The sequence below is a fragment of the Hyla sarda genome, unplaced genomic scaffold, assembly GCF_029499605.1.
Source record: "Hyla sarda isolate aHylSar1 unplaced genomic scaffold, aHylSar1.hap1 scaffold_175, whole genome shotgun sequence".
NCBI lineage: Eukaryota > Metazoa > Chordata > Amphibia > Anura > Hylidae > Hyla > Hyla sarda.
In genome coordinates this window covers 285,488-310,953 of record NW_026608393.1, presented here as the reverse complement: position 1 = coordinate 310,953, position 25,466 = coordinate 285,488, and the positions used below count along the sequence as shown (strand labels likewise).

At 47.9% G+C, this 25,466-nt stretch overlaps 5 non-coding genes and 4 pseudogenes across 5 annotated transcripts; all 9 read right to left on the bottom strand.

The window, feature by feature from the left end:
* Nucleotides 1–1,059: 1,059 nt before the first annotated feature.
* On the bottom strand, nt 1,060–1,250 carry LOC130313069 (U2 spliceosomal RNA). Its single transcript, XR_008861092.1, has one exon. It is a non-coding gene; the product is annotated as a U2 spliceosomal RNA (small nuclear RNA).
* Nucleotides 1,251–3,335: 2,085 nt separating this feature from the next.
* LOC130313068 (U2 spliceosomal RNA) lies at nt 3,336–3,526 on the bottom strand. The gene has a single exon (XR_008861091.1). It is a non-coding gene; the product is annotated as a U2 spliceosomal RNA (small nuclear RNA).
* A 2,082-nt stretch (nt 3,527–5,608) lies between these two features.
* LOC130313198 (U2 spliceosomal RNA) lies at nt 5,609–5,799 on the bottom strand. Its single transcript, XR_008861194.1, has one exon. It is a non-coding gene; the product is annotated as a U2 spliceosomal RNA (small nuclear RNA).
* A 2,093-nt stretch (nt 5,800–7,892) lies between these two features.
* On the bottom strand, nt 7,893–8,083 carry LOC130313162 (U2 spliceosomal RNA). The gene has a single exon (XR_008861170.1). It is a non-coding gene; the product is annotated as a U2 spliceosomal RNA (small nuclear RNA).
* Nucleotides 8,084–10,164: 2,081 nt separating this feature from the next.
* On the bottom strand, nt 10,165–10,340 carry LOC130313159 (U2 spliceosomal RNA; annotated as a pseudogene).
* Nucleotides 10,341–11,031: 691 nt separating this feature from the next.
* On the bottom strand, nt 11,032–11,191 carry LOC130313181 (U2 spliceosomal RNA; annotated as a pseudogene).
* A 2,089-nt stretch (nt 11,192–13,280) lies between these two features.
* Nucleotides 13,281–13,459, bottom strand: LOC130313173 (U2 spliceosomal RNA; annotated as a pseudogene).
* Nucleotides 13,460–22,058: 8,599 nt separating this feature from the next.
* LOC130313188 (U2 spliceosomal RNA) lies at nt 22,059–22,207 on the bottom strand (annotated as a pseudogene).
* A 2,090-nt stretch (nt 22,208–24,297) lies between these two features.
* LOC130313067 (U2 spliceosomal RNA) lies at nt 24,298–24,488 on the bottom strand. The gene has a single exon (XR_008861090.1). It is a non-coding gene; the product is annotated as a U2 spliceosomal RNA (small nuclear RNA).
* Between the last annotated feature and the right edge of the window lie 978 nt (nt 24,489–25,466).

The following is a 25,466-nucleotide window of genomic DNA, read 5'->3' as shown; positions in this document are numbered from 1 at the left end:
TATTCTTCTTTTTCTTCTTTTTTTTCGTCTAATGCATACCCCATCAGTGCAGCAATGCTTATTCAATACCGCCAGCAGATGGAGACACTGGGGGATAATTTTCTAAGGATTTATACAGATTTTTCCTGTCTGAATTTGTCGCACAGAAAGTTGCAGGCCAAATATGTGTGACATTTCTGCGACTTTAGCTTCTAGAGCATTTTTACAACATTATACATAGGTGCTGAATACATAAAAAGCGACTGTTCAGCGACAGACAAGTCGCATCGGCTGAAAGTAGGCCAGAATGTCAGTCCATGTTGGAGCAGGTTTAGATACAGTCTAAAGCATAGATCTCAAAGTCTGTGCACAGAATTTAGCAAGGGCCTCGCACCTTCTGATGCATCAGGTAGGTGCACAATAGCATAGCCTAACCCTCTGTACTTTGGTCTATATTGATGCGGGACATAGACAGCCAGCTGATGACCAATCCATTAGTGCAATGGATGGCTGGAAGCATTTGTCTTTGCCTTTGCAATACCACAGAAGCAATGCATGGTCAATGTACAGCAATGACACACCTGTGTGAACAGCCAGGAGACCCCCCCCCCCCCCCCATGTTATGTTACATAGTTACATAGTTAGTACGGTCGAAAAAAGACATATGTCCATCACGTTCAACCAGGGAATTAAGGGGTAGGGGTGTGGCGCGATATTGGGGAAGGGATGAGATTTTATATTTCTTCATAAGCATTAATCTTATTTTGTCAATTAGGAACATTCAGCACCCACCCGCTATCAAGGCAGCTGCCTATCATGTCATGCCCTACCTGCACAGGTGTGCTGGCTACTCAAATGATCCAATTAAGGAGGCCATTTAGTCAGCAGCAGCAGAAGTCCTGTGCCTGGACGCTCCAACAGGGGCCAGACACAAGCAGAAGCAGAAGCAGCAGAAGCAGCAGCAGCACCACCTTTTGTTTTTTGGCTGCAGCAGCAGCAAGGCCCACAGGGCTGGCTAGCTGGCTAGCCAGCAAGCAGGTAGCAATGAAAGTAGGAATCTTTCTTTTTAACCCTGTAAGGGGGTGGTGCACTGTACCCGAAGATACTGCCATATCGGGTCAATGCATAGGGCGACGGAAGCAAGCTTCGAAATCGGCCCCCGTTCTCAAAAATCCATTTAATATATGGTCCCCAGATAGGGGACGTATCAGATATTAAACTGATAAGAACAGATACTACACTTGATCTTAGCCAAAAGGCCGAGAAGCGATAACCGTGAAAGGGGCGGGCCCAACAAGGTCCCCTTCATGGGCACTATCACTGCTTGCTGTCAGGGAGGCTGCCAGACAATTTTCCATGCACACTCTGGGCTGGGGGGCAGTCAACCACCAGTACACACAGCAGAACCTAAACCCATACCATTATTGCTAAGCAGCAAGACAGGGGCCCATTGCACTCCCACGGGGCCTTTTTAAATGCAATCCATAACCCGGATTTGCCAGGAACCCTTCTTACTCCTCCTACTTGCATGTGACACTGGGCTTAGGATCTGCATAGGAAACACACACACAAGCACACACCTACCTTTGTTGCCTGCAGATGCCTCCTTGGCTGTCCCCAAACGGTATCAAACCAACACCCACGGGAAGCTGTAAGCATAGAGGACATGCCTGCACCCCATTGGACTTACCTGTGTGGGTTAAATCCGGGTTATTTGACAACCTATGGCGGTGATGGTTCTGCTCAGGCAGAGCAGTGCTGATGCTCCTCATAAAGCTGTCGCTGCTGTGAAGGTTCTAGGTGACATCACAAATCCCTTTGGTTACATACACAACAAAGCTGGGTTGTTGTTGTTTACACTCTGCAAGGCCTGTGGAAGTGAGTGACATCATAGCACTGTAGTTCTGAGGGTTCAAGATGGATGCAACAATCTCCTGTTGCTTCTATGAAGGCCGTAATAGACGACATCACCAAACAGCTCCATAGTCACATACACAGCAAAGGAGAGATGTTGTTTACACCTAGTGATGTCAGTGGTATTGAGTGACATCACAGCACAGTGCTAAGGCTCCTGGGCCTGGACACAGCAGCGGCTGCAATATCTCAACGGAGAATACGTTTATATCTATGTGTGTGTGTGCGCATATATATATATATATATATATATATATATATATATATATATTTCTCCGCCGAAATCACTTTTAAACCCATTTCCACCTTTTTTTCCCTTCTCTTCCTCTTACTTTTTTTTCACGTTTTTTTACGTTTTTCTCCTTTTCGCCTCTTTTCTGGGCGTATTATTCTTCTTTTTCTTCTTTTTTTTCGTCTAATGCATACCCCATCAGTGCAGCAATGCTTATTCAATACCGCCAGCAGATGGAGACACTGGGGGATAATTTTCTAAGGATTTATACTGATTTTTCCTGTCTGAATTTGTCGCACAGAAAGTTGCAGGCCAAATATGTGTGACATTTCTGCGACTTTAGCTTCTAGAGCATTTTTACAACATTATACATAGGTGCTGAATACATAAAAAGCGACTGTTCAGCGACAGACAAGTCGCATCGGCTGAAAGTAGGCCAGAATGTCAGTCCATGTTGGAGCAGGTTTAGATACAGTCTAAAGCATAGATCTCAAAGTCTGTGCACAGAATTTAGCAAGGGCCTCGCACCTTCTGATGCATCAGGTAGGTGCACAATAGCATAGCCTAACCCTCTGTACTTTGGTCTATATTGATGCGGGACATAGACAGCCAGCTGATGACCAATCCATTAGTGCAATGGATGGCTGGAAGCATTTGTCTTTGCCTTTGCAATACCACAGAAGCAATGCATGGTCAATGTACAGCAATGACACACCTGTGTGAACAGCCAGGAGACCCCCCCCCCCCATGTTATGTTACATAGTTACATAGTTAGTACGGTCGAAAAAAGACATATGTCCATCACGTTCAACCAGGGAATTAAGGGGTAGGGGTGTGGCGCGATATTGGGGAAGGGATGAGATTTTATATTTCTTCATAAGCATTAATCTTATTTTGTCAATTAGGAACATTCAGCACCCACCCGCTATCAAGGCAGCTGCCTATCATGTCATGCCCTACCTGCACAGGTGTGCTGGCTACTCAAATGATCCAATTAAGGAGGCCATTTAGTCAGCAGCAGCAGAAGTCCTGTGCCTGGACGCTCCAACAGGGGCCAGACACAAGCAGAAGCAGAAGCAGCAGAAGCAGCAGCAGCACCACCTTTTGTTTTTTGGCTGCAGCAGCAGCAAGGCCCACAGGGCTGGCTAGCTGGCTAGCCAGCAAGCAGGTAGCAATGAAAGTAGGAATCTTTCTTTTTAACCCTGTAAGGGGGTGGTGCACTGTACCCGAAGATACTGCCATATCGGGTCAATGCATAGGGCGACGGAAGCAAGCTTCGAAATCGGCCCCCGTTCTCAAAAATCCATTTAATATATGGTCCCCAGATAGGGGACGTATCAGATATTAAACTGATAAGAACAGATACTACACTTGATCTTAGCCAAAAGGCCGAGAAGCGATAACCGTGAAAGGGGCGGGCCCAACAAGGTCCCCTTCATGGGCACTATCACTGCTTGCTGTCAGGGAGGCTGCCAGACAATTTTCCATGCACACTCTGGGCTGGGGGGCAGTCAACCACCAGTACACACAGCAGAACCTAAACCCATACCATTATTGCTAAGCAGCAAGACAGGGGCCCATTGCACTCCCACGGGGCCTTTTTAAATGCAATCCATAACCCGGATTTGCCAGGAACCCTTCTTACTCCTCCTACTTGCATGTGACACTGGGCTTAGGATCTGCATAGGAAACACACACACAAGCACACACCTACCTTTGTTGCCTGCAGATGCCTCCTTGGCTGTCCCCAAACGGTATCAAACCAACACCCACGGGAAGCTGTAAGCATAGAGGACATGCCTGCACCCCATTGGACTTACCTGTGTGGGTTAAATCCGGGTTATTTGACAACCTATGGCGGTGATGGTTCTGCTCAGGCAGAGCAGTGCTGATGCTCCTCATAAAGCTGTCGCTGCTGTGAAGGTTCTAGGTGACATCACAAATCCCTATGGTTACATACACAACAAAGCTGGGTTGTTGTTGTTTACACTCTGCAAGGCCTGTGGAAGTGAGTGACATCATAGCACTGTAGTTCTGAGGGTTCAAGATGGATGCAACAATCTCCTGTTGCTTCTATGAAGGCCGTAATAGACGACATCACCAAACAGCTCCATAGTCACATACACAGCAAAGGAGAGATGTTGTTTACACCTAGTGATGTCAGTGGTATTGAGTGACATCACAGCACAGTGCTAAGGCTCCTGGGCCTGGACACAGCAGCGGCTGCAATATCTCAACGGAGAATACGTTTATATCTATGTGTGTGTGTGCGCATATATATATATATATATATATATATATATATTTCTCCGCCGAAATCACTTTTAAACCCATTTCCACCTTTTTTTCCCTTCTCTTCCTCTTACTTTTTTTTCACGTTTTTTTACGTTTTTCTCCTTTTCGTCTCTTTTCTGGGCGTATTATTCTTCTTTTTCTTCTTTTTTTTCGTCTAATGCATACCCCATCAGTGCAGCAATGCTTATTCAATACCGCCAGCAGATGGAGACACTGGGGGATAATTTTCTAAGGATTTATACTGATTTTTCCTGTCTGAATTTGTCGCACAGAAAGTTGCAGGCCAAATATGTGTGACATTTCTGCGACTTTAGCTTCTAGAGCATTTTTACAACATTATACATAGGTGCTGAATACATAAAAAGCGACTGTTCAGCGACAGACAAGTCGCATCGGCTGAAAGTAGGCCAGAATGTCAGTCCATGTTGGAGCAGGTTTAGATACAGTCTAAAGCATAGATCTCAAAGTCTGTGCACAGAATTTAGCAAGGGCCTCGCACCTTCTGATGCATCAGGTAGGTGCACAATAGCATAGCCTAACCCTCTGTACTTTGGTCTATATTGATGCGGGACATAGACAGCCAGCTGATGACCAATCCATTAGTGCAATGGATGGCTGGAAGCATTTGTCTTTGCCTTTGCAATACCACAGAAGCAATGCATGGTCAATGTACAGCAATGACACACCTGTGTGAACAGCCAGGAGACCCCCCCCCCCCCCCCCCCATGTTATGTTACATAGTTACATAGTTAGTACGGTCGAAAAAAGACATATGTCCATCACGTTCAACCAGGGAATTAAGGGGTAGGGGTGTGGCGCGATATTGGGGAAGGGATGAGATTTTATATTTCTTCATAAGCATTAATCTTATTTTGTCAATTAGGAACATTCAGCACCCACCCGCTATCAAGGCAGCTGCCTATCATGTCATGCCCTACCTGCACAGGTGTGCTGGCTACTCAAATGATCCAATTAAGGAGGCCATTTAGTCAGCAGCAGCAGAAGTCCTGTGCCTGGACGCTCCAACAGGGGCCAGACACAAGCAGAAGCAGAAGCAGCAGAAGCAGCAGCAGCACCACCTTTTGTTTTTTGGCTGCAGCAGCAGCAAGGCCCACAGGGCTGGCTAGCTGGCTAGCCAGCAAGCAGGTAGCAATGAAAGTAGGAATCTTTCTTTTTAACCCTGTAAGGGGGTGGTGCACTGTACCCGAAGATACTGCCATATCGGGTCAATGCATAGGGCGACGGAAGCAAGCTTCGAAATCGGCCCCCGTTCTCAAAAATCCATTTAATATATGGTCCCCAGATAGGGGACATATCAGATATTAAACTGATAAGAACAGATACTACACTTGATCTTAGCCAAAAGGCCGAGAAGCGATAACCGTGAAAGGGGCGGGCCCAACAAGGTCCCCTTCATGGGCACTATCACTGCTTGCTGTCAGGGAGGCTGCCAGACAATTTTCCATGCACACTCTGGGCTGGGGGGCAGTCAACCACCAGTACACACAGCAGAACCTAAACCCATACCATTATTGCTAAGCAGCAAGACAGGGGCCCATTGCACTCCCACGGGGCCTTTTTAAATGCAATCCATAACCCGGATTTGCCAGGAACCCTTCTTACTCCTCCTACTTGCATGTGACACTGGGCTTAGGATCTGCATAGGAAACACACACACAAGCACACACCTACCTTTGTTGCCTGCAGATGCCTCCTTGGCTGTCCCCAAACGGTATCAAACCAACACCCACGGGAAGCTGTAAGCATAGAGGACATGCCTGCACCCCATTGGACTTACCTGTGTGGGTTAAATCCGGGTTATTTGACAACCTATGGCGGTGATGGTTCTGCTCAGGCAGAGCAGTGCTGATGCTCCTCATAAAGCTGTCGCTGCTGTGAAGGTTCTAGGTGACATCACAAATCCCTTTGGTTACATACACAACAAAGCTGGGTTGTTGTTGTTTACACTCTGCAAGGCCTGTGGAAGTGAGTGACATCATAGCACTGTAGTTCTGAGGGTTCAAGATGGATGCAACAATCTCCTGTTGCTTCTATGAAGGCCGTAATAGACGACATCACCAAACAGCTCCATAGTCACATACACAGCAAAGGAGAGATGTTGTTTACACCTAGTGATGTCAGTGGTATTGAGTGACATCACAGCACAGTGCTAAGGCTCCTGGGCCTGGACACAGCAGCGGCTGCAATATCTCAACGGAGAATACGTTTATATCTATGTGTGTGTGTGCGCATATATATATATATATATATATATATATATATATATATATATATTTCTCCGCCGAAATCACTTTTAAACCCATTTCCACCTTTTTTTCCCTTCTCTTCCTCTTACTTTTTTTTCACGTTTTTTTACGTTTTTCTCCTTTTCGCCTCTTTTCTGGGCGTATTATTCTTCTTTTTCTTCTTTTTTTTCGTCTAATGCATACCCCATCAGTGCAGCAATGCTTATTCAATACCGCCAGCAGATGGAGACACTGGGGGATAATTTTCTAAGGATTTATACTGATTTTTCCTGTCTGAATTTGTCGCACAGAAAGTTGCAGGCCAAATATGTGTGACATTTCTGCGACTTTAGCTTCTAGAGCATTTTTACAACATTATACATAGGTGCTGAATACATAAAAAGCGACTGTTCAGCGACAGACAAGTCGCATCGGCTGAAAGTAGGCCAGAATGTCAGTCCATGTTGGAGCAGGTTTAGATACAGTCTAAAGCATAGATCTCAAAGTCTGTGCACAGAATTTAGCAAGGGCCTCGCACCTTCTGATGCATCAGGTAGGTGCACAATAGCATAGCCTAACCCTCTGTACTTTGGTCTATATTGATGCGGGACATAGACAGCCAGCTGATGACCAATCCATTAGTGCAATGGATGGCTGGAAGCATTTGTCTTTGCCTTTGCAATACCACAGAAGCAATGCATGGTCAATGTACAGCAATGACACACCTGTGTGAACAGCCAGGAGACCCCCCCCCCCCCCCCCCATGTTATGTTACATAGTTACATAGTTAGTACGGTCGAAAAAAGACATATGTCCATCACGTTCAACCAGGGAATTAAGGGGTAGGGGTGTGGCGCGATATTGGGGAAGGGATGAGATTTTATATTTCTTCATAAGCATTAATCTTATTTTGTCAATTAGGAACATTCAGCACCCACCCGCTATCAAGGCAGCTGCCTATCATGTCATGCCCTACCTGCACAGGTGTGCTGGCTACTCAAATGATCCAATTAAGGAGGCCATTTAGTCAGCAGCAGCAGAAGTCCTGTGCCTGGACGCTCCAACAGGGGCCAGACACAAGCAGAAGCAGAAGCAGCAGAAGCAGCAGCAGCACCACCTTTTGTTTTTTGGCTGCAGCAGCAGCAAGGCCCACAGGGCTGGCTAGCTGGCTAGCCAGCAAGCAGGTAGCAATGAAAGTAGGAATCTTTCTTTTTAACCCTGTAAGGGGGTGGTGCACTGTACCCGAAGATACTGCCATATCGGGTCAATGCATAGGGCGACGGAAGCAAGCTTCGAAATCGGCCCCCGTTCTCAAAAATCCATTTAATATATGGTCCCCAGATAGGGGACATATCAGATATTAAACTGATAAGAACAGATACTACACTTGATCTTAGCCAAAAGGCCGAGAAGCGATAACCGTGAAAGGGGCGGGCCCAACAAGGTCCCCTTCATGGGCACTATCACTGCTTGCTGTCAGGGAGGCTGCCAGACAATTTTCCATGCACACTCTGGGCTGGGGGGCAGTCAACCACCAGTACACACAGCAGAACCTAAACCCATACCATTATTGCTAAGCAGCAAGACAGGGGCCCATTGCACTCCCACGGGGCCTTTTTAAATGCAATCCATAACCCGGATTTGCCAGGAACCCTTCTTACTCCTCCTACTTGCATGTGACACTGGGCTTAGGATCTGCATAGGAAACACACACACAAGCACACACCTACCTTTGTTGCCTGCAGATGCCTCCTTGGCTGTCCCCAAACGGTATCAAACCAACACCCACGGGAAGCTGTAAGCATAGAGGACATGCCTGCACCCCATTGGACTTACCTGTGTGGGTTAAATCCGGGTTATTTGACAACCTATGGCGGTGATGGTTCTGCTCAGGCAGAGCAGTGCTGATGCTCCTCATAAAGCTGTCGCTGCTGTGAAGGTTCTAGGTGACATCACAAATCCCTTTGGTTACATACACAACAAAGCTGGGTTGTTGTTGTTTACACTCTGCAAGGCCTGTGGAAGTGAGTGACATCATAGCACTGTAGTTCTGAGGGTTCAAGATGGATGCAACAATCTCCTGTTGCTTCTATGAAGGCCGTAATAGACGACATCACCAAACAGCTCCATAGTCACATACACAGCAAAGGAGAGATGTTGTTTACACCTAGTGATGTCAGTGGTATTGAGTGACATCACAGCACAGTGCTAAGGCTCCTGGGCCTGGACACAGCAGCGGCTGCAATATCTCAACGGAGAATACGTTTATATCTATGTGTGTGTGTGCGCATATATATATATATATATATATATATATATATATATTTCTCCGCCGAAATCACTTTTAAACCCATTTCCACCTTTTTTTCCCTTCTCTTCCTCTTACTTTTTTTTCACGTTTTTTTACGTTTTTCTCCTTTTCGCCTCTTTTCTGGGCGTATTATTCTTCTTTTTCTTCTTTTTTTCCGTCTAATGCATACCCCATCAGTGCAGCAATGCTTATTCAATACCGCCAGCAGATGGAGACACTGGGGGATAATTTTCTAAGGATTTATACTGATTTTTCCTGTCTGAATTTGTCGCACAGAAAGTTGCAGGCCAAATATGTGTGACATTTCTGCGACTTTAGCTTCTAGAGCATTTTTACAACATTATACATAGGTGCTGAATACATAAAAAGCGACTGTTCAGCGACAGACAAGTCGCATCGGCTGAAAGTAGGCCAGAATGTCAGTCCATGTTGGAGCAGGTTTAGATACAGTCTAAAGCATAGATCTCAAAGTCTGTGCACAGAATTTAGCAAGGGCCTCGCACCTTCTGATGCATCAGGTAGGTGCACAATAGCATAGCCTAACCCTCTGTACTTTGGTCTATATTGATGCGGGACATAGACAGCCAGCTGATGACCAATCCATTAGTGCAATGGATGGCTGGAAGCATTTGTCTTTGCCTTTGCAATACCACAGAAGCAATGCATGGTCAATGTACAGCAATGACACACCTGTGTGAACAGCCAGGAGACCCCCCCCCCCCCCATGTTATGTTACATAGTTACATAGTTAGTACGGTCGAAAAAAGACATATGTCCATCACGTTCAACCAGGGAATTAAGGGGTAGGGGTGTGGCGCGATATTGGGGAAGGGATGAGATTTTATATTTCTTCATAAGCATTAATCTTATTTTGTCAATTAGGAACATTCAGCACCCACCCGCTATCAAGGCAGCTGCCTATCATGTCATGCCCTACCTGCACAGGTGTGCTGGCTACTCAAATGATCCAATTAAGGAGGCCATTTAGTCAGCAGCAGCAGAAGTCCTGTGCCTGGACGCTCCAACAGGGGCCAGACACAAGCAGAAGCAGAAGCAGCAGAAGCAGCAGCAGCACCACCTTTTGTTTTTTGGCTGCAGCAGCAGCAAGGCCCACAGGGCTGGCTAGCTGGCTAGCCAGCAAGCAGGTAGCAATGAAAGTAGGAATCTTTCTTTTTAACCCTGTAAGGGGGTGGTGCACTGTACCCGAAGATACTGCCATATCGGGTCAATGCATAGGGCGACGGAAGCAAGCTTCGAAATCGGCCCCCGTTCTCAAAAATCCATTTAATATATGGTCCCCAGATAGGGGACGTATCAGATATTAAACTGATAAGAACAGATTTTTGTTTTATCTAAAGCCGAGGAACGTGCTTTCGATTCACCCAAAGTGCAAGAAAAAGTGCAAACGTGTTACACTAAAAAAACGTGCACAAAGGATGCGGTCTATCGCAAGCCCTTCTCCGATAGGAGAGAGGCCCCCCAACAAACCTTACCCTTCGCCTCCGGACCAAAAGGTACCTGCGAGGTTCCAGGTTCGATGTCCCTTTTCGCCGAAGCTACTAGGGGACCACAAATGCTCCCGGCATCCCCCTTGGCGTTGGCCAAGGTATCTGCCCGCAGAGCCGATTACGGTAGGTACCGTGCCAAAGCAGGAGTACCCAGGGTGTTTGCAGGGAGGTGCGGAACCTAATGGCCACACACCTCCCCTAGACCGCCAGGAGGGACACCCAGAAGGGCTACCGCATCCTGACAAATCCTGTGAACACACAACACGCAAAAAGTGACACAGTGAGACAAAAAAGAAATAAATAAGTGAATGTGTGCAGATATACTGCCCGGACATCCGGCCGGATCTATAAAAATTTCTCTGATCCTAGCCAGAAGGCCGGGAATCAAGAGGTGAGTGCCACAAGGTGAAGAGATTATGGTGCCCGTGCTTCAACTCAGTGAGTCTATTCTCCCAGTGAGTTTCGGCACCTCGGGGTCACCACTCCCCGAGGCACAAAAGTACCTCGGCTCTAGACCCTCTCAGCCTCATGGCGAGACCCGGAGGGAACAGGTCACATCGGGGCAGCCGTCGAGCTGATTCCTCAGAACCAGCCCCGGAAAGCCCTGGTACACCTGCATCCTCCATGCAGCACCCATCCCCACCAGCATGAAAACTGATAAGAACAGATACTACACTTGATCTTAGCCAAAAGGCCGAGAAGCGATAACCGTGAAAGGGGCGGGCCCAACAAGGTCCCCTTCATGGGCACTATCACTGCTTGCTGTCAGGGAGGCTGCCAGACAATTTTCCATGCACACTCTGGGCTGGGGGGCAGTCAACCACCAGTACACACAGCAGAACCTAAACCCATACCATTATTGCTAAGCAGCAAGACAGGGGCCCATTGCACTCCCACGGGGCCTTTTTAAATGCAATCCATAACCCGGATTTGCCAGGAACCCTTCTTACTCCTCCTACTTGCATGTGACACTGGGCTTAGGATCTGCATAGGAAACACACACACAAGCACACACCTACCTTTGTTGCCTGCAGATGCCTCCTTGGCTGTCCCCAAACGGTATCAAACCAACACCCACGGGAAGCTGTAAGCATAGAGGACATGCCTGCACCCCATTGGACTTACCTGTGTGGGTTAAATCCGGGTTATTTGACAACCTATGGCGGTGATGGTTCTGCTCAGGCAGAGCAGTGCTGATGCTCCTCATAAAGCTGTCGCTGCTGTGAAGGTTCTAGGTGACATCACAAATCCCTTTGGTTACATACACAACAAAGCTGGGTTGTTGTTGTTTACACTCTGCAAGGCCTGTGGAAGTGAGTGACATCATAGCACTGTAGTTCTGAGGGTTCAAGATGGATGCAACAATCTCCTGTTGCTTCTATGAAGGCCGTAATAGACGACATCACCAAACAGCTCCATAGTCACATACACAGCAAAGGAGAGATGTTGTTTACACCTAGTGATGTCAGTGGTATTGAGTGACATCACAGCACAGTGCTAAGGCTCCTGGGCCTGGACACAGCAGCGGCTGCAATATCTCAACGGAGAATACGTTTATATCTATGTGTGTGTGTGCGCATATATATATATATATATATATATATATATATATATATATATATATATTTCTCCGCCGAAATCACTTTTAAACCCATTTCCACCTTTTTTTCCCTTCTCTTCCTCTTACTTTTTTTTCACGTTTTTTTACGTTTTTCTCCTTTTCGCCTCTTTTCTGGGCGTATTATTCTTCTTTTTCTTCTTTTTTTTCGTCTAATGCATACCCCATCAGTGCAGCAATGCTTATTCAATACCGCCAGCAGATGGAGACACTGGGGGATAATTTTCTAAGGATTTATACTGATTTTTCCTGTCTGAATTTGTCGCACAGAAAGTTGCAGGCCAAATATGTGTGACATTTCTGCGACTTTAGCTTCTAGAGCATTTTTACAACATTATACATAGGTGCTGAATACATAAAAAGCGACTGTTCAGCGACAGACAAGTCGCATCGGCTGAAAGTAGGCCAGAATGTCAGTCCATGTTGGAGCAGGTTTAGATACAGTCTAAAGCATAGATCTCAAAGTCTGTGCACAGAATTTAGCAAGGGCCTCGCACCTTCTGATGCATCAGGTAGGTGCACAATAGCATAGCCTAACCCTCTGTACTTTGGTCTATATTGATGCGGGACATAGACAGCCAGCTGATGACCAATCCATTAGTGCAATGGATGGCTGGAAGCATTTGTCTTTGCCTTTGCAATACCACAGAAGCAATGCATGGTCAATGTACAGCAATGACACACCTGTGTGAACAGCCAGGAGACCCCCCCCCCCCCCCCCCCATGTTATGTTACATAGTTACATAGTTAGTACGGTCGAAAAAAGACATATGTCCATCACGTTCAACCAGGGAATTAAGGGGTAGGGGTGTGGCGCGATATTGGGGAAGGGATGAGATTTTATATTTCTTCATAAGCATTAATCTTATTTTGTCAATTAGGAACATTCAGCACCCACCCGCTATCAAGGCAGCTGCCTATCATGTCATGCCCTACCTGCACAGGTGTGCTGGCTACTCAAATGATCCAATTAAGGAGGCCATTTAGTCAGCAGCAGCAGAAGTCCTGTGCCTGGACGCTCCAACAGGGGCCAGACACAAGCAGAAGCAGAAGCAGCAGAAGCACCACCTTTTGTTTTTTGGCTGCAGCAGCAGCAAGGCCCACAGGGCTGGCTAGCTGGCTAGCCAGCAAGCAGGTAGCAATGAAAGTAGGAATCTTTCTTTTTAACCCTGTAAGGGGGTGGTGCACTGTACCCGAAGATACTGCCATATCGGGTCAATGCATAGGGCGACGGAAGCAAGCTTCGAAATCGGCCCCCGTTCTCAAAAATCCATTTAATATATGGTCCCCAGATAGGGGACGCATCAGATATTAAACTGATAAGAACAGATGTCACGATGCCGGCTGGCAGGAGGTGGATCCTCTGTGCCAGAGAGGGATAGCGAGGACCGTGCTAGTGGACCGGTTCTAAGACACTACAGGTTTTCACCAGAGCCCGCCGCAAAGCGGGATGGTCTTGCTGCGGCGGTAGTGACCAGGTCGTATCCACTAGCAACGGCTCACCTCTCTGGCTGCTGAAGATAGGCGAGGTACAAGGGAGTAGGCAGAAGCAAAGTCGGACGTAGCAGAAGGTCGGGGGCAGGCGGCAAGGTTCGTAGTCAGGGGAGATAGCAAAGTTCTGGTACACAGGGTATAAACACACAAAAACGCTTTCACTAGGCTCTAGGGCAACAAGATCCGGCAAGGAAGTGCAAGGGAGGAGACTAGATATAGCCAGGAAACAGATGGGAACCAATTAAGCTAATTGGGCCAGGCACCAATCATTGGTGCACTGGCCCTTTAAGTCTCAGGGAGCTGGCGCGCGCGCGCCCTAGAGAGCGGAGCCGCGCGCGCCAGCACATGACCGCAGGAGACGGGAACGGGTAAGTGACCTGGGATGCGATTCGCGAGCGGGCGCGTCCCGCTGTGCGAATCGCATCCCCAACGGCCATGACAGGGCAGCGCTCCCGGTCAGCGCTGACCGGGGAGCTGCAGGGAGAAAGGCGCCGTGAGCGCTCCGGGGAGGAGCGGGGACCCGGAGCGCTAGGCGTAACAGTACCCCCCCCCTTAGGTCTCCCCTTCTCTTTATCGGGTAACGTCCTCCCCTGGGATGAGGACACCGGGAAAGGAAGGAGGGATTCCTCAACGGCAGGCAGAACCGCAGGAGTAGGAATGGGGAGAGAGGGCAGAGGGCGAGACCTGGCACGGGGCAGTGTGACACCAGGACGAGGGCCATGAGGGGACACAGAAGCTTGCCTGGGAGGGGGGGAGGGGCATTTCCTGTGGTAGGCAGAGTCCTTAATGACCTTAGGGGGACCGGATACAGGAGGAACCACAGAGTTACGGCAAGGGTTACTGGGAACCGGTTTTAGACAGTTCTTGGCACAAGAGGACCCCCAACTCTTGATCTCCCCAGTGGACCAATCCAGGGTTGGGGAATGAAGTTGAAGCCAGGGAAGTCCAAGGAGAATTTCCGAGGTGCAATTGGGGAGGACCAAAAGTTCAATCCTCTCGTGATGAGATCCGATGCTCATAAGAAGGGGCTCCGTGCGGAAACGTATGGTACAGTCCAACCTGGCTCCGTTGACCGCGGAGATGCGGAGTGGCTTGACAAGACGGGTCACCGGAATATGGAATTTATTCACAAAGGACTCCCGAATAAAATTCCCAGAAGCTCCAGAGTCCAGACAGGCCACGGCTGAGAGGGGAGAGCTGGCTGAAGTGGAAATCCGAACAGGTACCGTGAGACGTGGAGAAGCCGACTTGGCATCAAGAGACGCCACACCCACGAGAGCTGAGTGCGAGCGTGCGTTTCCCAGACGTGGAGGACGGATTGGGCAATCCACCAGAAAATGTTCAGTACTGGCACAGTACAAACAAAGATTCTCTTCCTTACGGCGATTCCTCTCTTCCAGGGTCAGGCGAGACCGATCCACTTGCATGGCCTCCTCGGCGGGAGGCCTAGGCGCAGATTGCAGTGGAGACTGTGGGAGAGGTGGCCAGAGATCTAAGTCTTTTTCCTGGCGGAGCTCTTGATGCCTCTCAGAAAAACGCATGTCAATGCGAGTGGCTAGATGAATGAGTTCATGCAGGCTAGCAGGAGTCTCTCGTGCGGCCAGAACATCTTTAATGTTGCTGGATAGGCCTTTTTTAAAGGTCGCGCAGAGAGCCTCATTATTCCAGGAAAGTTCAGAAGCAAGAGTACGGAATTGTATGGCGTACTCGCCAACGGAGGAATTACCCTGGACCAGGTTCAGCAGGGCAGTCTCAGCAGAAGAGGCTCGGGCAGGTTCCTCAAAGACACTTCGAATTTCCGAGAAGAAGGAGTGTACAGAGGCAGTGACGGGGTCATCACGGTCCCAGAGCGGTGTGGCCCATGACAGGGCTTTTCCAGACAGAAGGCTGACTACGAAAGCCACCTTAGACCTTTCAGTAGGAAACTGATCCGACATCATCTCCAGATGCAGGGAACATTGGGAAAGAAAGCCACGGCAAAACTTAGAGTCCCCATTAAATTTGTCCGGCAAAGACAGGCGGAGGCTAGGAGTGGCCACTCGCTGCGGAAGAGGTGCAGGAGCTGGCGGAGGAGATGGTTGCTGCTGCTGTAGCTGAGACTGAATCTGCTGTAGCTGCGACTGGAGTTGCTGAGTCATGGTGGTCAAGTACGACAGCTGGTGATCTTGTTGGGCAATCTGTCGGGCTTGCTGGGCGACCAGTGTGGGGAGGTCGGCGACAACAGGCAGAGGAACTTCAGCGGGATCCATGGCCGGATCTACTGTCACGATGCCGGCTGGCAGGAGGTGGATCCTCTGTGCCAGAGAGGGATAGCGAGGACCGTGCTAGTGGACCGGTTCTAAGACACTACAGGTTTTCACCAGAGCCCGCCGCAAAGCGGGATGGTCTTGCTGCGGCGGTAGTGACCAGGTCGTATCCACTAGCAACGGCTCACCTCTCTGGCTGCTGAAGATAGGCGAGGTACAAGGGAGTAGGCAGAAGCAAAGTCGGACGTAGCAGAAGGTCGGGGGCAGGCGGCAAGGTTCGTAGTCAGGGGAGATAGCAAAGTTCTGGTACACAGGGTATAAACACACAAAAACGCTTTCACTAGGCTCTAGGGCAACAAGATCCGGCAAGGAAGTGCAAGGGAGGAGACTAGATATAGCCAGGAAACAGATGGGAACCAATTAAGCTAATTGGGCCAGGCACCAATCATTGGTGCACTGGCCCTTTAAGTCTCAGGGAGCTGGCGCGCGCGCGCCCTAGAGAGCGGAGCCGCGCGCGCCAGCACATGACCGCAGGAGACGGGAACGGGTAAGTGACCTGGGATGCGATTCGCGAGCGGGCGCGTCCCGCTGTGCGAATCGCATCCCCAACGGCCATGACAGGGCAGCGCTCCCGGTCAGCGCTGACCGGGGAGCTGCAGGGAGAAAGGCGCCGTGAGCGCTCCGGGGAGGAGCGGGGACCCGGAGCGCTAGGCGTAACAACAGATAAGGTTTCAACAAAATTTTATTGAATAAATAAGAAACCATACAGAATTTAAAATGCAAAATAATAAAAGGTTCACAAAAGTTTTAAAATACAAATAATAAAACCAGTTATAAAAGGAGAAAAAATAAAAATGGCAGGATAAAACATTATACAAATGTCATAAAAACTGATTATATTGTTATTTCGTTCCATAGAGGCAGACACCACATGGATGCTGCCTCGCTGGCCCCCAACTGTTTCTTGTCTCTTAGGTAATAGATGTACATCTCACTCAGGGCCAGCTTTATACAGTTTTTAACATCAATAAAATCATGTTTAAAAAGTAAGATGTTCCTAACTTTCCAGATGGCATTTTTAAAACAATTAATAATCATCCAGCAGATCATCTGCTGTTTAAAATTGGGGCAGTTAAAAAGACCGTAAAAGACACATTCGTGATTAAAATCTTTTAGGCCGCAGGCCCACTTCAAAAGTGGGCCTACCTTCCTCCAAAGCTCCCGTGCAAAAGGGCAGTTCCAAAATATGTGCAGCACCGTTTCGTCCACTCCGCAGCCATCTCTCGGGCACTTGGCTCTCGCCACCAGTCCTCGCCTGTGCTGGAACTCACGAGTAGGGAGGCACTGGTGGACGATTGCCCAGGCAAGATCCCTGTGTACATTCGCCAGAAACTTCCCGTACACGTTCCGCCATACCTTTTTGGATCTTGCCTGTGTGAAATTGGACACTGCCAGGGTAACCTCACTCCGCCTGAGGACCTTTGATACCTTTCTCTGGTCCCCCAGTATGTCAGGCTCCAAATCTTGGAGACCTAGGAGCCTGACTGTCTTTTCCAACACCACATAATGTTTTGGGGGACACAGAAGCACCGGAGCGTTCAGAGGGATGCGCAACCATCTTTTAAAAACCATGCCCGCAGCGTACCTTAAAAAGCAGCTAAAAATGCCATCGGATTTAATAATTTTAAAACAGAAACAGAAATACTTTATGTAAAAGAAAGTAAAAAGGTTAGGAACATCTTTCCCGCCATTATCTTTACTTTTGTACATAAAATCACGCTTTAATTTCTCCATTTTTGAACCCCATAAAAAAGTAAAAACAATTCTAGTTACTTTTTTAATGTATAAATTAGATGGAGGAAATACCATGGCAATGTATAGCATAATAGGGAGTAAAACCATCTTTATTATTAAAATCTTCCCCTCCATGGTAAGGTTTCTAAGATTCCACATTAAAATCTTCTTCTCCATCTTAGCTATAGCTGAATCCCAGTTAGGGCTCCCATCATTGACCTGGTTAAAAACAATACCTAAAACTTTAATTTGATCCTGTTGCATTGTGACTCCTGGGGTGATGGATGAATCCCAGGAGCCAATATAAAAACAGTCACATTTATCTGTGTTTAGCTTAAAACCAGAGACCTCGCAGAAATAGCTGGTGTTCCTCAATGCCCCCCTCATGGATGGAGAGTCCGGGCACAGTATGGTGACATCATCCATGTACCCCAACACCTTTAGATGGGTCCCTCCTCCACCAGGTATCGGTACGCCTCTTACTACCCGGTCTTTTCTGAGGAGGGCCATCAGTGGTTCGATTGCGCAAATAAAAAGGAGTGGGGACAGGGGGCAGCCCTGTTTGACACCTGATAAAAGAGGAACACCGCTGGTTAAAAAGCCATTAACAGAGACTTGACTAAAACAGGATCGGTATAAAAGCATGATTCGGCTTAAAATCGTTTCAGGCACTGCCATCTTTTTAAGAACTAAAAACAGGTATTCATGGGAGACCCTATCAAAGGCTTTTTCAAAGTCTAAGGATAAAATTGCTACAGTTTGATTTCTATCCTTAAAATACCATAAAACATCTCTTAAAATATTTAGGGATTCAGCTATAGACCTTCCAGGTACCCCACAAACCTGATTTGGGTGAATTAATTTATGAATAAAAGGTTTAAAACGGACAGCTAATAACTTGGCTAAAACTTTATAATCGACATTTAAAAGTGTGATGGGGCGCCAATTTTTTAGCATATCCTTTTCACCCTTTTTAAAAAGTAATGATACAATCCCCCTCCTCCAGGAAGGGGGAAGTTCATTAACAATAAAAGTTTCTTTATACAATAAAACCATATCATCCTTTAAAATATCCCAAAAAGCTAAATAAAATTCGATGGGTAAACCATCTTCCCCAGGGGCCTTCCCACTAGAAAAACTTTTAAAAACAAATAAAAGTTCATCTAAGTTAAGATCACGGGATAAAACCTCCTGGTCTAAAACATCTAGCTTAAAATCAAGGGAATTAAGAACATGTTCTAAAAAGGATGGATTAAGATCTTTCTTATTAAAAAGAAGCTGGTAGAAGTTAAAAACTGCATCTAACATGCCTTTTGGAGTGGATTCACCCTCAAGGTTTTGGATGATATCCCTCCTATTCATCACTTTTTTAAAAAAGAAACGGGAACATTTCTCGCCCTCCTCCAGGTGCTGCACATGTGAGTTAAAAATGATTTGTTTCCCTTTCTTTTCTATGGCATGTTTTATTTCAGTTTTAAGGTTTAAAATATCATTTTCTACATCCATACCAGCTTCTTTCAATTTAAAAAGTACATTTAAACGCATGTTAAGAACATAAAACCACTGTTTTTCCATTTTTGCCTTCTTCTTACCTGCTTTGATAAAAAAAAATCTGATTTTAGATTTGGTGCCCTCCCACCAGTGCAGCATAGGCTCGTGGGGTTTTCTTTGTGATTGCCAGCACTGGTAGGTCCGCACAAACTCCTCTTTTATCTCAGGGTCCTCTAGGAGTGTGGTGTTTAATCTCCAGAGGCCCCTTTTTGCTTTTTGCTCCCCCTCTAGCTCCAGGACCACCAAGAGGAGCTTATGATCAGAGAAGATATTCTGCTCGAGCGTGCATTTCAGGGGTTTAAAAGCTCTAGAGGAAAAAATAAAATCGATTCTGGAGCTCACTCTTCCATTGGACCATGTGGCGCCCGGGTCCTCCGGCAAGAGATCCTTCCAGCAATCTTTCAAGTTAAAATCATCAATAAAATTTTTAAGCAGGTAAGAAGTGCAGTCTTTACGATTAATATCCCCACCCTGCCGGTGTTCCCCATCACGTATGCAGTTAAAATCACCTCCCACCAGCAGGGGGGAAGACCCAACACAAAACAGTGGTAAAATTTCAAATAGTTCTGCCCGCTCCTGTTTATCAGGAGGGGCATACACATTTAAAACACGAATTAAAAGTCCATTAAAATATAGATGAATTAAAAGAGCTCTGCCAGGCACAATCTCAGTTACTGTATGAATAGAAAAGGACTGGCCTCGGCAGAGCAGCCCAACACCCACAGAACGACAGTCATTTGCACCGGACCATATGGATGGGCCCAGCTTCCAGTCTTCTTTTAAGTCTTTATAGTCCATTTTACTAGGGATTCCACATTCTTGTAGCAGGCAAAGGTCAAAGTCACATGTCTCTAGATAAGAAAATAAAGCAGCCCTGCGATCAGGGCTCTTTAAGGACCTCACATTGAGTGAGGCAATTTTTACAGGGATAGGCATAGTTTATGGAGAGTCCGTGCTTGGAGAATCAAAGTCAATAATAAGCTGCGTACCGTCATCCCCCGCCTGCGGGGTCATCAGCTCCTTAATGTTCTGAGGGTCGGAGCTTGAGATCGATGATGCCCCGACCCTGAGCTCGCTCTCGTCCGAACTACGGCACGCCGCTTTCCTTTGAATGTCTTCCTCTTCTTCTTCTCTTTGTCTTTTAAATGTCATACTGCTGTCCATATCCTCTGTGTTGCTCTCACTCGATGTAATCTCTGGCCCCCGGCTGATGGATCTGCGTCTTCTTTCATCTTTTGACGACTGGAATTGCTGCACAGGGGCCTGTGAGGCCTCTTTTCCGGAACCTTTGCCGCTACCTTGGGAAGTTTTCATCGCTTGTTCCCCAGCAAGCGTTGCTGAGGACTGTTGCTCCAACTTCCCCATCGATCGACGATGGCCAGTTTTACCCACCGGGTCCACTGCTGGCGGGGCAGCAAACCCTGGTTTGGCGCCACTTGTCTTCTTGGCCCTGTCCTGTATAGGCGGAGTAACAGGACCGGGCTCAGACCTGGCCACCTGGCTCCCCTTCCGGCGGGCTTTCACCGGGGCCTCTTCGTCCGGAGCAGGGCGACCCTGGGCCAAGCCAGTACCTGGCTTATGCTGCAATTTTGGGTCCACCTCTGCCCCCACCGAGGCCCGTCGGCTGCCACCCGCCACAGGTGAGCCCCCTTCAGAAGTTTCGGCGGGCTCTTGAGCCAGGTAGGAAGTCGATCGACGTCTTTCAATTTCCCGGGCAGTAAACTCGATCACCCGCCCGGGCTTCGTGGAATCCCCATGGCCTCCCCCTAGCACTACCACCGGTGGGCCCCCCGATGGAGCACCAGAGGTCTTGGGCCTGGACCCATCAGTACCTGCCTTCTGGGGTTTGGGCATCTTAAAAAAGGACGTCTTTTGTCCTGTCCCCTCTTTGGGTGGGCCCAGCCTTGACCCACCCATCGTAGTTTTTGCTTTATGGGGACAGGAATTAAAATCGTGATTTTCCTCTCCGCAGAGGTTGCACCTTATCGTATGGCTACATCTTGAGGCTATGTGACCTTCTTGGCCACACCTATTGCAGCGAATCACACGCTCCGCGCCGCAGGTCTCCTGGGTGTGGCCAAACCTCAAGCAATTTCGGCAATACATAGGCATTTGAGGATAGAACAGGAAGCCCCGAACTCTCCCGATGGCAAAATTTGGGGGCGGATGGCAAAGACCCCCAATACCACCGGGATCCTTACGGAGCTTGACCCAGAACTTCCTCTTGCCGTTCCAGAACCGCACGGAGTTCAATATTTTGTTTGCGAATCGCACCTCTTCGCAGTATCGCAGAAGAAAAGTGGCTATATCCTCCGTGGTCACATGAGGGCTGTGCATAGCCACCACCAACGGTATATGTTCCTCACCATAGAGGAACTGGAACGAAAGACCGTCGAGTCGATCGTCCCTCTGGTCCGCACCAGACAAGGTTGCATAGATGTTATCGCAACACGCCGTGGCCGTGAAGGTGACGGTATACAGGCCACGGCTTTCCTGGTCATTTAGACACAGGATGTCCTCCCTATTGAGGCGGAAGTAGTCAAGAAGAATCACCTCCGCAATGAAGCGGAGGTTCTTCAACTGACGATGGCTCTCCGACACCTCTATGCGGATGGTATTTCGCATCGACATTTCCCCAGAGGGGAAAGCCCAGGAGAACGGCATCTTCCACACCCAGGGACTAAGCCCCTTCCCCAATAGCAGCAGGGGCTCGGAATCCCGCTATAAAAGCGGAACCCTTACCCAAGGCAGAGGTCGGGGGTACCCTAGGTGCTTCCGAAGCTACAGGTAACGCTCAACGTACCGAAAATGCCTTCTGAGACACAAGGTCCCAGAGACAGGGGGATCGCAACCCGTTGTCTGTGGACTAAGCCCGCTCCCCAATAGCAGCAAGGGGGTGAAGTCGCTCCGTAAGGAGAGACAATCCCCCAAGGCCGAGAAGCGGGGTACCACAGACACCTTCCGACCAGACCAAATGCAGATACTACACTTGATCTTAGCCAAAAGGCCGAGAAGCGATAACCGTGAAAGGGGCGGGCCCAACAAGGTCCCCTTCATGGGCACTATCACTGCTTGCTGTCAGGGAGGCTGCCAGACAATTTTCCATGCACACTCTGGGCTGGGGGGCAGTCAACCACCAGTACACACAGCAGAACCTAAACCCATACCATTATTGCTAAGCAGCAAGACAGGGGCCCATTGCACTCCCACGGGGCCTTTTTAAATGCAATCCATAACCCGGATTTGCCAGGAACCCTTCTTACTCCTCCTACTTGCATGTGACACTGGGCTTAGGATCTGCATAGGAAACACACACACAAGCACACACCTACCTTTGTTGCCTGCAGATGCCTCCTTGGCTGTCCCCAAACGGTATCAAACCAACACCCACGGGAAGCTGTAAGCATAGAGGACATGCCTGCACCCCATTGGACTTACCTGTGTGGGTTAAATCCGGGTTATTTGACAACCTATGGCGGTGATGGTTCTGCTCAGGCAGAGCAGTGCTGATGCTCCTCATAAAGCTGTCGCTGCTGTGAAGGTTCTAGGTGACATCACAAATCCCTTTGGTTACATACACAACAAAGCTGGGTTGTTGTTGTTTACACTCTGCAAGGCCTGTGGAAGTGAGTGACATCATAGCACTGTAGTTCTGAGGGTTCAAGATGGATGCAACAATCTCCTGTTGCTTCTATGAAGGCCGTAATAGACGACATCACCAAACAGCTCCATAGTCACATACACAGCAAAGGAGAGATGTTGTTTACACCTAGTGATGTCAGTGGTATTGAGTGACATCACAGCACAGTGCTAAGGCTCCTGGGCCTGGACACAGCAGCGGCTGCAATATCTCAACGGAGAATACGTTTATATCTATGTGTGTGTGTGCGCATATATATATATATATATATATATATATATATATATATTTCTCCGCCGAAATCACTTTTAAACCCATTTCCACCTTTTTTTCCCTTCTCTTCCTCTTACTTTTTTTTCACGTTTTTTTACGTTTTTCTCCTTTTCGCCTCTTTTCTGGGCGTATTATTCTTCTTTTTCTTCTTTTTTTTCGTCTAATGCATACCCCATCAGTGCAGCAATGCTTATTCAATACCGCCAGCAGATGGAGACACTGGGGGATAATTTTCTAAGGATTTATACTGATTTTTCCTGTCTGAATTTGTCGCACAGAAAGTTGCAGGCCAAATATGTGTGACATTTCTGCGACTTTAGCTTCTAGAGCATTTTTACAACATTATACATAGGTGCTGAATACATAAAAAGCGACTGTTCAGCGACAGACAAGTCGCATCGGCTGAAAGTAGGCCAGAATGTCAGTCCATGTTGGAGCAGGTTTAGATACAGTCTAAAGCATAGATCTCAAAGTCTGTGCACAGAATTTAGCAAGGGCCTCGCACCTTCTGATGCATCAGGTAGGTGCACAATAGCATAGCCTAACCCTCTGTACTTTGGTCTATATTGATGCGGGACATAGACAGCCAGCTGATGACCAATCCATTAGTGCAATGGATGGCTGGAAGCATTTGTCTTTGCCTTTGCAATACCACAGAAGCAATGCATGGTCAATGTACAGCAATGACACACCTGTGTGAACAGCCAGGAGACCCCCCCCCCCCCCCCCCCCCATGTTATGTTACATAGTTACATAGTTAGTACGGTCGAAAAAAGACATATGTCCATCACGTTCAACCAGGGAATTAAGGGGTAGGGGTGTGGCGCGATATTGGGGAAGGGATGAGATTTTATATTTCTTCATAAGCATTAATCTTATTTTGTCAATTAGGAACATTCAGCACCCACCCGCTATCAAGGCAGCTGCCTATCATGTCATGCCCTACCTGCACAGGTGTGCTGGCTACTCAAATGATCCAATTAAGGAGGCCATTTAGTCAGCAGCAGCAGAAGTCCTGTGCCTGGACGCTCCAACAGGGGCCAGACACAAGCAGAAGCAGAAGCAGCAGAAGCAGCAGCAGCACCACCTTTTGTTTTTTGGCTGCAGCAGCAGCAAGGCCCACAGGGCTGGCTAGCTGGCTAGCCAGCAAGCAGGTAGCAATGAAAGTAGGAATCTTTCTTTTTAACCCTGTAAGGGGGTGGTGCACTGTACCCGAAGATACTGCCATATCGGGTCAATGCATAGGGCGACGGAAGCAAGCTTCGAAATCGGCCCCCGTTCTCAAAAATCCATTTAATATATGGTCCCCAGATAGGGGACGTATCAGATATTAAACTGATAAGAACAGATACTACACTTGATCTTAGCCAAAAGGCCGAGAAGCGATAACCGTGAAAGGGGCGGGCCCAACAAGGTCCCCTTCATGGGCACTATCACTGCTTGCTGTCAGGGAGGCTGCCAGACAATTTTCCATGCACACTCTGGGCTGGGGGGCAGTCAACCACCAGTACACACAGCAGAACCTAAACCCATACCATTATTGCTAAGCAGCAAGACAGGGGCCCATTGCACTCCCACGGGGCCTTTTTAAATGCAATCCATAACCCGGATTTGCCAGGAACCCTTCTTACTCCTCCTACTTGCATGTGACACTGGGCTTAGGATCTGCATAGGAAACACACACACAAGCACACACCTACCTTTGTTGCCTGCAGATGCCTCCTTGGCTGTCCCCAAACGGTATCAAACCAACACCCACGGGAAGCTGTAAGCATAGAGGACATGCCTGCACCCCATTGGACTTACCTGTGTGGGTTAAATCCGGGTTATTTGACAACCTATGGCGGTGATGGTTCTGCTCAGGCAGAGCAGTGCTGATGCTCCTCATAAAGCTGTCGCTGCTGTGAAGGTTCTAGGTGACATCACAAATCCCTTTGGTTACATACACAACAAAGCTGGGTTGTTGTTGTTTACACTCTGCAAGGCCTGTGGAAGTGAGTGACATCATAGCACTGTAGTTCTGAGGGTTCAAGATGGATGCAACAATCTCCTGTTGCTTCTATGAAGGCCGTAATAGACGACATCACCAAACAGCTCCATAGTCACATACACAGCAAAGGAGAGATGTTGTTTACACCTAGTGATGTCAGTGGTATTGAGTGACATCACAGCACAGTGCTAAGGCTCCTGGGCCTGGACACAGCAGCGGCTGCAATATCTCAACGGAGAATACGTTTATATCTATGTGTGTGTGTGCGCATATATATATATATATATATATATATATATATATATATATTTCTCCGCCGAAATCACTTTTAAACCCATTTCCACCTTTTTTTCCCTTCTCTTCCTCTTACTTTTT